This window comes from Callionymus lyra, chromosome 1 (genome assembly GCF_982586985.1).
Source record: "Callionymus lyra chromosome 1, fCalLyr1.hap1.1, whole genome shotgun sequence".
NCBI classification, from domain to species: domain Eukaryota; kingdom Metazoa; phylum Chordata; class Actinopteri; order Syngnathiformes; family Callionymidae; genus Callionymus; species Callionymus lyra.
In genome coordinates, this window is record NC_141818.1 from 39,990,681 (window position 1) to 40,004,487 (window position 13,807).

Here is a 13,807-nt window from a genome sequence, read left to right on the forward strand (position 1 = left end):
AAAAGCTCTGAGAAGTCTTGAGACTCTCTTTTTTTCTCTTTCAGCTATTAGACAATCCAACAATTCAGCGATGAGCTTTTGCTCCCAAGATGCTGAAAAAGGTCAAAGTTTATATAAAGAGGCTAAGCTGGCATTGGACCAGTCGATTCTCCCGAGAGTCGTTTTATCCAACTAAATGCTTTTGAGACAGCTTTAGGATAAAAGTTTTTTTTTTCCCTTTCAATTTTACACTAGTTGTTTTGTTCTATTTTGAAGTACAACTAATTGACATTACACTGGTGGAAAACAGTTGATTTATTATTCTCCTTTAGACGGAAATCTAGTCTCCATCCCTTTATATTTTTGTTAAATATGTTGTAAATTTAAATAGAAATAAATGTAAATATGCACCATAAATGTTCGGTTTAACTATATTAACTAAGAGTAGAACCATTTTTTTCATTAAAATTGTGAATTCTCACCTTAGATTTAAAATACAATTGAAAGATGATTGAAAAAGATTCAAAGTACTTGTAAAATATTATAGCAATATTTATTGAAATTTAATAAAAGTACAAATAGAGTGATTTACTCAAATATATTTGTGTTTAAAGTAACAAAGAAAAGACCTAGAAAGAAAGTTGCATAGCTCAACTACAACTTGACATTAAGTGGTAATGATATGCCAACATTAAGGAAGTGAAAGGGTCATTTTCACATCATTTCCCTCTTAATAGTCTTGTTAAAAAAAAGTCCACATCTGTTGTCAGTATGTAAAGTGCAGGTAGACCCCCCCCCCCCCACACACACACACACAAACACACACACACTTGTGTCTGGCCTTTGGACTGAAGACAAATCCTGATTGCTACTTTGAAGAAATGCCAAATGTCATGTACTGTTCGCAGAGAAATTAGTCTGAACCAGTTCCTGTTACCAAAAAAGAACAAACATTGATTCGTATTATAAATGTTGTCACTGTCAGATGGGCTTGTTTTGTGTGTAGCCACTACCGCATGTGTGTGTTTATGTGTGTGTGTGTGTACACATGGATGTGAACCTGCCTGAGTATGCAGTTATAATTTCCCAGAGCTTAAGCCGCCATTGATTCAGATCTTCTCGTCTTCCCAAGAAACAGGAAAGGATTATGCGTTTAAAACGAGCTTTCTCTTTGCAGATATAAGGTCATTAATTTCACAGGCTTACACATGAAAATATTGACTCTTCCCAGACACCTCACTATATACTCCGTTTCCAGCCTGGGCCTAGCAGAAATAAATCTTTTCAGCTATGCAACATTGATACGCCATTGAGTTATTAGTCGTAGGATCTCATAAATAAACACGTGTAGGGAATTGTAGTCAAGCTCTTTATTATTAGAATTTAGAAAAAAATATTTGGTCTATCTTCACTGAATGTTTTTGACATTTTTTGGCTTCATCTTTATTTTACTCACATATTTTACTGACTCCAGGAGTATATTTACACTATATGAGCTTAATTAGACAGAAAAGTCAAAGAGAACTGTGAGCGGAATTTTTTTTTTTTTGTATTTTTGGTCATTCTCCCCCTGATTCACACGACGATGCTCTAAATGTTCCAGGTCATAGACAGTCTCACCATAAGGATCATGGAGTGGGCGAGTGGGCCGGCTTTTTTTTTTTTTTTTTTAAATGTCCCAGCATAGCGGACGAGGGATGGGCAGACTTTTGGGGGAAAAACACAAGACAAGAGTGCAAAGGTTGTCACAGGCGAGTCACAGGAGGAGAGAGGAAGAGGAGGGAGTTATTCCTAAAACCTCTCAACATCTGTTATTCGTTTGTCCCGGGCTGGGAAGAAAATAGCAGGAAGCGTTCTGGTGGTGGCGGAAGATGAAAAGACAAGAAAATTGAATAAAAAAACATGTGTCGCACATGTACTGCGGCTGATTGGATGTGTCCCATGGTTTATCCCCGGGAGGCGCCGGCAGCTTGTAAAAGACGCGGTGGGCGACAAACACAGCACATGCATAAACAAGAAGATCCTCATTCATAAAACAGCTTGGCATAGACAGACTCTTGTTTTCCCGGTGGCAGCGTGTCAGACCTTCTCCTGTGGCCTTTCCCCGGGTTTGGCATCTGATGAGACCGACCAGTGACGCTTTTGTGGGCAAAATTATACTTCGATAATAAAAAAGACAAGATTAATCCTAGTTGTGATTTCGTTAACTCATCTCATTGTCGCCATATAACAATAAATATATCAACTACGCACTGAGATCGACACCCTCTCGGGCTCATTTACTAATCAACTAGAAAAGCACTGAGTCAATGCATACCTCTGCCAAGAAGCTCATTCCACATAACTTCACTGTCACCACTAGAACACCGATTTATCCTAGCTTTGCAGCATTGCACAGTTCCTAGCACACCCTAGCAAACCCAAAAACATGTTGAATTAGACACAACAGACCTGGAAAAAAATGGCTAAAAATCACGAAATGAGTTCAAATTTGCTCCTTCTTGATCTGATGGCAGTGGCAACAGCGAAGCTAGCGCATATGAATGACTACTTTAAAACCTGCAGATGAGACAGTTTCCAAGTTTTCTTTTTCCGCTAACAGACCGGGTCACTCCTCAGTACCACCTCGAAGTATTCCTCACAGAATCGCACTCGTAAACCACTGTCAGAGTCGCTACGTGCTTCATATAAAAAAAACAAAAAACATCTGGTACGTGAGCGATAGTTGCGACGGGGTATTAAAAGCTCGTCACTTGCCCCCCCCCCCACGCCGGGACTTCCTGTTGGCAACGCATCCAATGTGTCACCGAGCCCGATCGTTTTTGAAAAAAACGACTCGTACGATTATACAAAGTGCTTATGTTTGCGCGCGAGGGCGAGCGGGAAGGCGCGTGTGCGCACACATTGCCACTTAGGGCCCATCCCACAGCTCATTAACAGTAATAAGTGACTGCTGCCACTTCTTTTTTTTGTCAGTGGGGATGCTAGACAATCAATAGGGTCATTTCACATCATAACGGCTTACCAAAGCACATTATAGCACTTGTTCATGGCTGGGAATGGCTGCCATTAGTGGCGTAGCCAGATTAGATAAGGGCTGGGAAGGTGGTGGGGGGTGGGGGGATTTTAAGGGAGGGGCCAGTCAGTGAGAGAATTAAAGAGGAGGAAGGAGAGCGCTGGATCAATATATGGATAGTTATGGAGATAACATCACAATAGGGTGTCTGGGAAAGATAGTTTATTATGGACTGCCGATTTCTTTTTTTTTTTTCTTTTTTTTTCCTTCTGGGAACGGGCTGAGGATGTGAGAAAGAGGGAGTGCGAGTGGGTTTTCCGAAGTGCTGATCCGAACCTTCACACTTTGGTGTGTTTACAAATATCGCTCATGTCCAAGAAGTACTGGTGTGCGTTCAGCAACTGTGGAGGTTTGTAGGTTTTTTAACACACATTTCCACGTGCAATCCTGTTGAAATAGAAATCAGGGGTGGACTGGGGTTTTAATTTTGATTTAATATTTGAATTAAATTTAATGTGTGTGTGTTTTAAGATTAGATAATCATTTCTGTGTTGCAGTTAGATTTCGGAACTCTAGACGGCAGCAGCCGTATTCATGTATTCTGCAGCCAAAAGGGACAATGAAATCCTGTGTGAATCCCAGCGATGTCTGAGGACGAGAGGATACAGGCGACTCCAGCAGCTGATGTTTAAACACATTATTGTTTCAAAACAAATGAAAGCAGTTTGTCAACACCAGAGTCAAGTGCTCGACAATACTGGAAAAAATACTGAATTTTTTGCCCCTTTGCTTGATGGAGTTCAACACTCCTGTCGTCTAAGTGGTTTAAATGAATAACAACAACAAAAACGAACCACTTTGTAATTATGATTCAACAATGAGGAATAATAAAAAAAATGCTAATAAAAAAAGGAGGTCGTCAAATGACCGAAATCCACCTCGGCAGCCAAAATAAATCCTCTGGTCAAGTAGAAGGGATTCTTTTGTTTATTTATTTATTTAGAAAGGCCAGGAAGAGGCCAGGCCGAACACATGTTCTCTCTTATCCTGCAGGACGAGGACAGACACACACACACACACACACACACACACACACACACACACATACACACACTCACTGGTTAATGACAAGGGGACCGTGGCTGATAGTCGGCTCCTCTTGCATGCTTTACTACACTTTGATATGCAGCAGTCATTAAAAATAGATGGTGAGCAATCATTACAGGCATCGGAATTAATCTAATTAGCCGAGCGCACGCCGCCTCGGCGGAATGGGGGGGAAAACATTCAGCAAACAGAGCCCCCCGTCCGCAAACATGGTGTAAGCGGAGCGGACACGAATGCTACAGGGCTGTAGTGATAAAAGTGGCGGCGGGGGGGGGGGGGTGTAATCCGCCTTGACTTATTAATACGCGCAAACAAGATTTAGCTCCTCAAAGCAAACAAATGAATCAAGTGCTAAGAGGAGAGGAGGGGAGAGGGAAAGGAAGGAAGGAGCGAAAGAGGAGGAAAAAGCAAGAGGAGATAAATTATTCAAACCAGCTCGGACTGAAGCCGCAGCCATCGGTGTCGAGACTGGACTCGGAGCCAGAAGAATGTCCGTCGTCCCTCCATTTTGTAACACGTATTATTCGTAACAAGATACCGTGCAGGTTTTTTTTTTCAGCAATTTTTATCCACTTTGCGAGTCGCTCTCCCGCCATGAATGGCGGATTGGTAATCTCCGCACAAACATTCATACGAATGCCGTCCGACTGAAATAGATCACTTTAAGGGTCATTGTGGACAGACATGAGTCCCTTATTGACTCTTTAGTCGATGAAGTGCTTAGTCCACAACCCTTCTTGACCCCTGTCAGGGATAATGACTGCTGCAAGGGAGTGTGGGTATTATGCCCAATAGAGTGGAGGCAGCCTTTTTTTTTTATGTATAAAGTAATAGCTGCTGGGATCAGCGCTTGGCTGCGAGAGAAACAAATTCATTGTTTTCAAAGTGTCTTCTGCAGTAAGTTAGACGGCCCCCAGTCAGAACCAGCCTACGATAAGTCATAATGAAATAGAATTTTTTAATAACGGACAAGTGTCATCATCTTTTTTTTGGTTTGTTTAGGCGTGGGGTCACAAACTGTCTTCTCGGCGAGCTTTTTTCCTCATCTTCTTATCCTGGCTTCTGACATCATTACCTCTTCTTTGATAGGTCTAAAGCCCCCCTAAACTCCTGCCCCCCCCCTTTGTTTAAAATAAACAATGTTAGCGTCACCACTCAAACTCAACTCTTTTTTTTTTTTTATATCAACGTGCATATTCTCAAACACTCTAGCGCAAAAACGCTGTTTCCACGCATAATTTGGAGAAAAACTGCATGTGTCACTCAGACAGACAAAGTGGAAGGAAAACCGAGTGCAGACGATTAACTCATCATCGAAGCACATAACAGGGCTGAGAGAGAAAAGACTCAATAAAAAACGGGAAAATGTATTTCTTGGAACCAATTTACGCTCAAATTACAGTGACATTCTTGGCAGAGCCTATACATGACACGGCTAAAGCACAATGTACTCCAGTCAAAGACTTGTGGGACACATTTTAAAAGATTTCAGGAAAAGAAACAGGAAGGGATTAATCCGAGCATGGAATATTTAAAAAATCAGCGTTTTCTTTCCTGACAGATTTCTTTGATTTTTCCCGTTCACTCCCATCCTTCTATCACCCGGTTGGGTTACAGACACGAGGTGAAGGAATGAGGGAGTCGGAGTGGTAACACACGGTACCATGAGGAGTGAGATGCCTGCTATCCCTGACGCGATGTGTGCTATGCAACAACCTCGCAATGGCCCCTATGCACACACACACACACTCTCCCCCACACACACACACACATGAACATCATTTGAACTTGACAAATACAGCAATTCTCTCAATTCACACGCACAAATACCTCAATCCTTTCCTGCCTCTCGACGGCCAACTCTGCATGCGTCCCGCCATATCTACTGCAGACCATAATTGTCCCAACTTATGGCATTTCTTGCTGAGAGCCACAGTTTAGAGGAAGTGAAATCCTTCTAAGTGACTGTCACAATGAATCAGCCTCAGGGCGAGGGATGCACACTGAACCCCACACCAACCCCCTTTCAGACCACATTACTATCTTCTCCTTTTCAGTGTTTTTCTGGCTCAGAAGCTCCACTTTCTCTCTTCACCCCTCCGTCACTCTTTTTTTTTTTTTAAACGTGGTCACCGTATCAGCAGACTTCACTTCCCCTTCACTCCCCCCCCTGACATTCTGCTGTTGGAACGATTCTTATCCTGCATTTAACCTGAAGGGTGAGACCCGGTCACAACAACACACTTGCAATTAGGTGCCCTGGCCACTGGACCCGGCTCTCCCCGCAGTCCTCGTTCCCCCGACTGCTCAGCCTGGGTTGAACGAGTTTGAGGTTTTCCCCATTTGCTGCAGAGCGACGGTCACGCCTTGACACACATGTGGACACAAACACACGGCGGAACTCGAAAAGGTGACGAGTGTGTGTTCTGTGGACGGCCGAGGGGGCGACCCGTGTCACGACCTTGGCATGTCACAACCCCGTGATGCATGTGTCACTTTTTTCCTTCTCGTTTGAACCTCTCCTCTCGTTTTATTCTTTGACATCCACGACTTTAAACCATACCACAGTTTTTTTCTCTACTCGCTATTATCTTAGTAATAAGTAAATGAATCTCAAAGATGGATGACTGGACGGATAAAAAGATGATTCACTCCAAGATGATGTCATTTTTTTTTTCTTCCTCCAGTCAGTGAAATTAATAGTGTTTAGATGCCCTTTCCTCTTTGCTCTTCTTCAATTACCCATTTCAGAACCTCGGTTGGCGCTTTATTGAGCATTTTATTGAGGCCCGGGACAGATTAGGCACACATCAACCTTTCATCGGCCAATCGTGTGCAGTGAGGGGTGGGACTTGGGAGGTCTGGCAGGGACGGACCCTCTGCAGGAGAAGAGGAGGGGGTGGCGGTGGTGAGTGGTCACTCACTCATCACTTGGCTGCAGTCCGACATTCACTGTGTGCATATGTGTGTATCTGCGTCTGTGCGAGACAAGGGAAAGGGTCAGGCTTTGGTCACCAGATGGTTACTGTTTGGGCTGGACGACGGAGAGCAAGACAGTGGGGGGACCGTCTTCTTCTCGCTGAAGTTTTGCACTCAAAGCTCAAGTCAGAAATTTGATTTTTTTTTAATTTGACGGGTGACAATGGAACGGACGATTAGAAACGCTCACCTCTCGCTACGATGGCCTCGACTCGGGGCTGAGAAGACACAACAAACTACTGCATTCTCCGCAGAGAAAGAAATGGTGCTGTGATTACTCCATGTAGTCGGCAAAATGTTGAAGTTTAGTGGTTTATTTTTGTTTGTCCTTATTATGTCATAATTAAATCTACTTTTGTAAACTAAATGCATCTTGGCGAGGAAGACTTCAACGTTTGAAACATGTGAGTGAGTCAGGAAAGTTTAAATTACAACTCAAATATCAAACCTTTTTAAGTTTCTTCAAAACTAATGTTTTTCTCTAACCACAGATTAGACTTATAGACACATTTTGTTTCTGTTTCAAGCCTCCCTGTAATTTAAAAAAACTACTACAAGTAAAATATTGTCTTCATCTACAGGCGTTGGGGTCAGTTTCTCAGTTTGAGCGAACCAAAGTTGGGCCGTGTCACTGTGTGTGGTCGTACAATGAGCAGGCTACTGCAGGTCTGGATATTAGCTCCTCTGTATGTCTGGCCATATAATACCAACTCCCCAGCCAGCAGCACACACTGCTTCCCTCGCAGTCAAGAACATAGTAGTTTTGGCTGGAGGACACGGCCTGAGCCGCAGACCTTCAAAAGTACAAAGTGGAGAAAAAAAAACAAAAAAAAAACAACAACTAGGTTCCACTCTGAGAATGAAAACGGGGAAAAGATAAACTTGCGATTCGCCAAGACAACCAGTAAGAGTGGGAATGATTGAGGGAGCACTTATGTTATGAAGGTTACTTCCCTTGAAGGAGGGGCAGGATCTGGTCGTATGCAGAATAAAAATGAGTCGATGGGGTTGTGAGTTCGTGAGGATTATCTTTTGCTTCAAGATCCTTCACCTGCCCCCTCTTAGATCCTCTAGATGTTATCTACGTAAACAACCACACATTATTACGACCCTCTGTCCATAAACCTACACATTGAAACTCATCTTATGGAAAAACTATGACTTTATGTTTTATGAACAGTGTTTGTTTGGCTAAAACTGGTGTGTCAGCATTTTTTATAGCACGTAAGAATTCTGTTGTGGTTGGCAGGAGCCACCTATGAGTTGCAGACAGTACAAGGATCATGCTGGAAAATGAAAAAAAAAAAAGGATAGAAGTAGAACAGCCAGCAGCTGGATTGCCTCTGCTAATTCAGCACTTTAACAAATCAATGCCACTTGAGGAGTACAATCCACAAAACCCAGCTCAGCTAGACGCATCAGTGAGGCTATAGGTGTGTTTTTTGTGTGTGAGCCTAAAGGGATGATAGTGTGTGTGTGTGGCCGCCCGGTAATGTGTTAATTTACAACACTATCGCCCAGGACACTCGCATTATCCATCTGTGTCACGTGCTCGGCTGATGACATCTATCGTGGAGAGGGAAAAATGACCCGTCCGTAGGGATTAGGCCACTGGTCGCGGCGTTTCTTTCTTCCCTTTTAACCCATTAAAAAAGCCTCCAACGCCACTCTCTGTCCTCACTTTCTCAGGTCAGTGTCATCAATTAGAACCGACAGACCTCCAGAGGGTCCGCAGACATCACTATCCGCAGAGACACTAACGCAGGACCAGGAGCGGCACACGCTCGTCCATTTAGATTGTTGTCGATTGAGACTGAATTACACACTTCCGTGACCTTCGTTGACCTTATTGACATGAAATGCTGCAGTGAAAAAAGGCATATTAAAGCATTACTTTCAATAGATGGTCATAAACTGTGTCATGCAGATATATAACTTGGGATTACCATGAGTGATGACATCAACAAACCTTCTATGTAAAAATTAATGTAAGCATTTCAGTTTAGAATCTTGATTTACAAGCCAACTTCACTCATATGGGTTTATATTATGATAAGATTAAGGCTTTACCAAATTCCACAATGTATTCATTATTATAATTAAAAAATAGTGATATTCTTTTCTTCCAGCTGAGTTTAAGAAAGTTTTTTTCAGTCCCTTTCTACGGCTTCAAATAACTATGTTGCAAATTAATTTTCAAAATGGCATGCAAAACACAGCATAAAATTGTTTATTTTATTTGACAAAACGTAAGAATTTGTCCGTGGTTTGTTGTCGTGATTCCTTAAATTTGCTCCGAGCCAACACATATCTTTAATTCTGGTGGAATCTATCATAGTTTTGTTAGTTAAATCGTGTTGAATTAGCTAATTTGCTTATTAGCTCCTAACGAAAAACATAAATAATTAAAAGTATACGAGTTCCTCGAGAAAATATGACATATTCAAAGACGCCACTGCAGAGAATTCTCAAGAATCAAGAAGAATTGTTGATCTTAAAGTCGTCTCGTGCAAGTTGTCAGTGTTTCTCGCAGGTGGCCCATCGTCTCTTTTGTCAGTAGCAGCGAGCGGTAATAACACACAGGAGGATATGATCAATATATTCAACGTCTCTATTCAATTTCACAGGATCACTTGTATCACTCGGACACAAACACACACACACAGGAACTGGAGAGAAAACGTCAAAGTAACTACACCGGCATTAATGTAAAACAAAAGGTCTCGGACAAAACAGCCAGAGGGGCTGGCTCCGGCAAGAGAATCGGCTCTGGTTGAAATGCGAGCAAGGCATTAATATTTATATGATTAGAAATACTCTTCTCTAACCTCACAGAGAGGTTGTGAACATGAGCTACAAGACAGTTAGGGAGGGCTGGAGGGGTGGGGGGGGGGGAGGATAGAGGGTCTGAAAGACAAGCTGGCAATTGCACCTTTAAAGGGTGCAACAGTCATCACAAGAGGAGAAAGGGAATCTGCCCATTAAGACTAAGTGGAGGTCTATTAGATCATGGAGGTAAGGAGGTGGGCATTAACCATCAGGCCAACTTACAGACATCCTTGTGGACCGTGCCAACCCCTTTCGGCGACAACTGTACTTGTTGTGAAAAAAGTTTTCTACATAACTCTTAAGAGCATGTTCTTTTTTTTTGTTTTCCAAAACTTTAACCACGAAAGTGCTCGCTCCTAGGAGGTCCACAAATAATATCAGCTCGGGGTCACAATGCGGAGCCATTTAGAGACAACAAGGGTCACCGCCCAGTCCTGTGAGATCAAACAAACACTCTGCCCGCCTTTTACTTCTTTTTCTGTTTGTCCCCTACACGTCGCCCAGTCCAGCGCTCTCGCTCCCCCTCTTATCACAACAGTGCAGATAATCCCTGCTCTCTCCTCCCCTCTGCGACCTCTCTCGGGACCACAACAAAAAAAAAAAAAAAGGCTAAGAAAAGGGAGGACAATCGCCACTTACTTGCTGGCGACATATAATAATACGGTGCAGGCGCTCAACCGACCGACTTGACATGTAGTATACACTCATCTCTGGGACACTTCCTCCCCCCCCCAGGGTGAGGGTGAGGCATAAGGGGGTGCGGGGGGTTGAAGGGGATGAGGAGCCTAAATTAACACTTGACATTCAATACGGTCAGGTCCTTAATTGGCCGGGGGCTTCCTTGGAAGGCAATTTTCTATTCCCCAAACTGCGCCCGTGACTGCGCCCGTGCGGCCGTGTCATGTGTGCGTGTGGAGTGGCTTTGTGTGTGTGCGTGTATAGATGGGAAATTGCAACTACATGTGTAAGTATGTGGCGTAGGAAAAAACTAAAAGGTGTTTGTGTGTAGATGCATGTGTGTCCTGAGAGAGCCCCCCTGGTCCCTTCCCTCGCTCTAATGAGGCTGGATGAATTAGCGCTACGTGACATGATTTGAACAGCGGTACCCCCCCCCCCCCCCTCCACCCCTCTATTTCCCACCCCATCACCCCTCCCTTGTCTTTGTCCTTCTTCCATTTTTTTTTGTTGGCTTCCATCTTCCTAAAGCGGTGACAGGCATCTGGTGGCCCCGAATTAATGCCAGGAGCAACCCCGCGGCCTTTGCCTTTTATATGTGCTTTATGCTGCTTAACGCTACACACATAAACATACGCTCGTCGACAATAGACGCCACACAATGAAACACTTTTGGCATTCTCCTGTTCTTTTTTCCACTCGCGCACACACACACACACACACACACACGCCCCAGACTAACTCGCACTTCCCGCAGATCCCGTTACACTTGATGTTATTACAGCTTTTAACCTGAGAGGTATTAGGCATCTTTTAACTGATCTGACAGCATTTACAACACCAGCAAGTCGACGCCTCTAATCGCCCCTGTGACTTTAGACTATTACCAATTGATCTCAAAGAGAGCTTCCCTCTCACCTCACAAACTGTCAGCGTTTTTTTTTTTTTGAGTTGCTTCGCCATATCCCGGGCGTTACATCTTCCACCTGATCGTACCTCCTCTTGTTAGCTCATCGTTATTCCTTGACTTAAGGATACTATTAGTCGTATGTCGCCACAAACAAGCCTCTGATAAATGGTAGTTAGCACCTCTTCAAAATGATAAAAAAACAAGTTGGAAATAAATCATATCAAATGAATTAAATATCATGAAATATTAATCCGCCGTCGTAGTCGCACACAAATGCAGCGGCTCCAGCGAAGCACTTATTGCTGAGTGTGTTTCCCGACAATGGAAGAGGCGAGCGTTTTCCAGGGAAAGCATCAACATAGTCAAAGAAGGTGTGTGCTACTTGTGTGCGTCTGTGTGTCAACAAAAATTAAAGGAAAAGCACACAGACGTTCCACGCAAGTATCCGAAATCCTTTATCGCGAGCAGGAAAAACCTTGCTCAAAAAGCTATCAATGTCCCTTTAACAATGTCGGCGGCGCGGGGGTCGACCGCCGTGACCTCTGACCCCTGGCTGGTTGCAGCTGATTTTCAGGGTCAAAGCAATTGATGTCAATCAGAGAAGAGCTAATTAGATCGTTTGTGATGTAATTGATATTATAGATTGGCATCTACAGAGGCACCTTGTTGCTCGATATGTGGTCGGCTTAAAGAATTAATTTGGGGGTTTTTTTCTCCTGAAAACGATCATCATTGAAGATCCAACTGTGGCAACTCTGTCACAATTTAAAATAATGTATCGTGTGTCAAATCTTTGACCAGAAGACAAATGTGTCGTGACGTTGAACTGAAAACAAATACACAATTAATATTCACGATCACAGTGGGGGAAAAAAGAAATCATAGGATACAATTTTTCTCTACTTAGCCCAACACAATATGTTCACACAGTGTGATATTTTATGACCTTGTAGATGCATTGTACGCACACAGAAAAAAAAAAGCCACCCAGGGTCTCAGTTTGTCAGAAAAAAAAAAACATGAGCTGTGGGATGCCAAGGCAGCTGCATTTAACAGTGGCCATTAAATGTTATTAATCCAACAGCGCAAACATCTTTTCACAGTCAGCAGAGAGCACAAACAAATGCTTACACATGTTGCCTTAACACTTTGCTCGCAACAAAAGGTAGCTAATGAGTTTAGACTCGAGTTAAGACGGGTTTTTTTTTTTTTTTCCGAGCTCAAATGACTGTTGTTAAGAAGAAATTTTTAGCAATCTGCTTGAGGAAAGAAACTGTAAAAAGAAGCAGGTATGTAAGCGTGTGCAAGTGTATATGTGTACGTGTGTGTGTGCATGCGTGTGTGTGTGTTTTGGCTAGAAGCCTACCACAGTCGGTACCAATAGCCTCCCTTCTTCAGAACCTCCTTAAAATTCACCCTGGGCCTCTAGCAATCAAATCCCCCCGGTAAACTCATGACAGAGTACAGCAAAAAGACATCCAGTTGAACGTAAAGGTGAAAACAGATATTTTTAGGAATAAAATACATTTACCGGGGAGAAGATGTTTCCTTCCCTGCTAGCAAGCTGTCCGGTTCAACATGCATGGTTATATTTTATAACCTTGGACAACCCTTGTTTTGAAGCAACCAATTATATAGTCGTACTAACATATAAGGGACATTGGTGGATTCTGCCGTGGAAATAACCGTCATTATACAGTACTATAAATTATCTTACATTAGCGGTACATCTCGATGATGATGATTGTTTTAATACTAATAACAGCAATTTTCCCCCTCAAAGTGCTTTGACAGCAGCGACAGCATTAGTCACTTTGGCAACAGAAGGAAGGGTTGACGTGCTGTAAGAGCTCTTCTTCATCGCCACTGCTAAAGGGGCAAATTGGTCCGGCAGAGTGGGCAGACGGGGGTCCTTGAAGACGCATGTTAAAGTAGCGGGTTTTTTCTCTCGCGGCGCTGGCAAAAGCCCAGCGAAAACAAAAATTGCAGGAGTTGAGGAATAACAGGAAAAGGGAGAAGCCACGGTTGAAAAGTATGCACAAGTTCCTGTCACTTAGCGCAGGTCACCACGAATGTCACCTTCCTTCGTATATATAACCTGTCCGTAACGTAAACACGAGCGTCTGCTTAACCCCTCATATAATATTTTTTAAAGAGTGATAATCTGTGGATCATTAAATCTAATCTGTGCACCTCTGCATCACCTCCTCACACACACACACACACAGCCACAAGACACTTCCACACTCGGCTATAACACAGCTGCATTCCTCTCATATATGTGAGTGTTTTTCCGCCCCGGCACTTCGCCT

General features: G+C 43.1%; 1 protein-coding gene across 5 annotated transcripts in view; it reads right to left on the reverse strand.

Annotated features, from left to right (window-relative positions):
* bnc2 (basonuclin zinc finger protein 2) overlaps positions 1-13,807 on the reverse strand; it is a 167,575-nt gene that overhangs the window by 61,328 nt on the left and 92,440 nt on the right. The window lies entirely within an intron of this gene.